Here is a 3663-nt window from a genome sequence, read left to right on the forward strand (position 1 = left end):
CGGGGATGCCGTCCGGTCCTGCTGCCTTCCTGATATTCACTTTTTTAAAGGTCCGCCTCACCTCATGCTCTGTTACCCTGAACATTGAGTCTCCATCAGCAGACCCCCCCCCCCCCCCCATTGCCGTGGCTTGTAGGCTGGTGTTGTTATTCAGCCTCAAACCTTGCATAGAAGGTATTGAGATCATTTGCTAAGGATATGTCACTGTTCAGTTTGAGGGAGGTGCCTTTGTAATCTGTCATTGTTCTGAGGCCCTGCCACATACCTCTAGAGTCAGCCTGTTCAAACTGAAGTTCAACTTTATCCCTGTAACGCCGTTTTGCCTCTATTACTGCTCTCCTGACGTTGTATCTTGCCGTCTTGTGTTCTTCCATGTTGCCTGTCACAAGCCCGGTGTTGTAGGCTGAGGTGCGCACTTTCAGAGCCTCACGGACGGATTTATCTACCCAGGGCTTTTGATTTGGGTAGATTCTAATTGTGGTAGAGGGGATTGTTTCTTCTACCAGAGTACAGACAAAGTCAAGCACCGTTTCAGTGTATTCGTTAATATTGGCTGTGTTATCACGGAATACACTCCAGTCTATGCATTCACGAAAACCATGATTTTCTAACGGGAAGATATCGCAGACAAGTTAAATGCATATCTATAGGCTAATTTTAAGTCCCTCATTACCCCAATCAGTAGTAGGCTTAATGGAATGAATAATCAAATGAGATCTTGCTAGCGAAAATAATTACTTCAACTCTTTCAGAATAAGTAGACAAAAACAAGCCCAAAGAGTATCAAATTGATACGAATGAATAGATACTAATGAGGATATAGTACTGTATGCACGTAGGTATCATGTAGGGGAGAACGGGGGACATTGTCACACTTTTTACTCTAGTGTGAATTGCTCATCATCAAAACATCTTTCAATAGTCATTCCTACATTAAATTGAAGCTTAAGATGTTGGTTTGAAATGTGTATCCCTCTCATTTTCCAATGTATTGTAACAAAGAGTTAATCACCTATCAAAGACACTCTGGCACATTGTGACAACCAACCCCATCATGGGGATGGTTATCACACACTATGGGGTTGGTTGTCACTATGTGTTTTAATGGGAAAAAATCTTAAAAAGAAGACAAGAAGGCAGAACTAAATTTGAAAGTTTAATTGCATTGACAAGTTGACAAATACATAACTTAATGCATCTTAACATGAACATAAACATGAACACATCTTTAGGCCATCCTATATAAAAAAAATTAAAAATAAGAACACTCATTCACTTGTTACAGTGATGCCAAATGTAGGGTCTGGTCTGGGCACTCCATGTGACAACCAATCCCAACGAAAATGTGACGACCAACCCCAACTGGAATGTCTTGATAGCATCAAGGCTAACAGCCATCTAACAACTAGTTAGCTAGCTAACAACAATCTAAACTATAGCTATCTGTGGAATAATATAATGCCCTCATGTAAAGACATTCCCCTCCCCTTTCTCCCCAATCCTGTGTCCTCTCCCCAATCCTGTATCCCCCCCCCCATTTGACCTATCAAATGGGACCACCTCCCCCCCCCTTTTAACTATATAAGACTCCTCCCAACAACATTCCAGGTCTCTTTACCTGGGTCATTTCAGCTGATCACCTGGGGCGAGAGCCTCAGCCATTCTCTCTATGTACTATATATATTTCTATCTGTTTGGTTAATAAACCTTGTTATTATCCAAACCTCGGTTGACTGAGAACATTCTTCTTCAGGATATCCACGAATATCCCACAATTGGCGTCTACGAACTTGTGACGGACACTTTGCGTCCTACCGGCGTGCTGTATTGTTTCATCTATACAGAGAAAAGTGAGTATAATAGATGCCCACATATCCCTTCACACTTTTTAAGGGTAATAATTGTTTCATTATAAACCTACTGTAGAAGCCTAGAAGAAAAATACTGAGGAGCGGAATATATACAAATGGACATGAAAAACACAAAAGTCCTCTCACCTCAAGTTCAGCTGTTTCACTCCAACGATGACAATGTAGGTGAACTCTGACCCGAATTCTGGACATTTAAATACCAAAATATGGGAGACAGGACCCTCTGGTGGTGAAATATAATGAATGTGACAACCTACCCATGTGACAACGTCCCCCGTTCTCCCCTACTATATAAATACATGGTTCCCAAACTTTTCAGGCCGCAACCCCCCAAAATAACGGTGTCAGAGAGCCGCGACCCCCACTATTATAGGAGGTGGTCCGTCTGTCCGTCCGTCTGTCTGTCTGTCTGTCTGTCTGTCTGTCTGTCTGTCTGTCTGTCTGTCTGTCTGTCTGTCTGTCCTGTCTGTCTGTCTGTCTGTCTGTCTGTCTGTCTGTCTGTCTGTCTGTCTCTCTCTCTCATGGTGGATTGTTGGAGTTTAGTAAGTAATTATACTGGGAATCTCTCCAGACCTGTCTCCCCAGAGCCTGATGTGTGGCCAGCAATAGAAACCCCTCCCCTAATCCCCACTCAACTCCAACCCACACATCAAACCAAAACAAAAAGATGTGAGAAGTGCAATACCGAGCAGAGCTCTTTTTGCCTTAACGTCGCTGTTTGACAGCATTACGGATTCTACCTTTAATAATAGAAAGTTGTTATGATTTTGGGTGTTATTCAGTGTTGAGCAGACTTTTATTGGATTATAGCAACTTTTATCCCTGCAATGCTGTGTGATTATGATTGACGAGTTGTTTTCCTGTTTTAAAAGGAGCACTGCCTTCCATGAGATTCCACTCGGTTTTGCCCGTAAAGCTTGAACCCACATAAGAAGTCCTGTGACATGACATCCAGAGGTTCCCCAGAGGCCTGTCTGCAGTAGGTACTTTGCATGAAAAATGGAATATCGCTTCCCCACTACTCCATTAACTGAGGAGACATTGCTGACTCACTGAACAGAAAGCCTACACTGTGGATGAAGGGACGAACTGCCCCACACAGTCATGATGTTACAATGACATGTCTCTTTTACACACACACACACACACACACACACACACACACACACACACACACACACACACACACACACACACACACACACACACACACACGCACACACACACACACACACACACACGGAAGTGTTTGAGAAATTATTTGTTGTGTTAATTACAGCTCAATGAAATTATAAGGTCGCAGTCCCTATATTGCTATTTTTTCATCTACATTATGTCATAGTGCTGTAATTAAGACAGCACAAGGATTCAACGACATCACTGGTGGCCATATTCAAACTAATTTACTCTCAATAACCGTCAAACTAAATGAATGTCTGCAAAACTGTTTTGAGTTTTTGGTTTGAGTGTGTGTGAGATTATGTGCAAAATAAATCACAGTTTTTTTGGGGGTGGAGTGTCCCTTTAACACCAATGCATCTTTAACACATGCCATAATTTCTTAACACAGCTGTATGTATAAGGACCCCCCCCCCCCCATCCATATCAATCAAAAGGCTAGTCTACTGTAAGCACTTATAGGACAGTGTCCGCATTGGCTGGCCGGAGCCAACAGACGCACCACTGAGATGAGATAGCTGAAATTGACTGTGATTCGTTATAGGCACCACGAGGATGGTGGGATAGGACATTACCAGGGGGGGGGGGCAGAGGAGAGGGTGGGAGGGAGGCG

Source organism: Notolepis coatsorum, assembly GCF_963971535.1.
Source record: "Notolepis coatsorum genome assembly, chromosome: 4".
NCBI lineage: Eukaryota > Metazoa > Chordata > Actinopteri > Aulopiformes > Paralepididae > Notolepis > Notolepis coatsorum.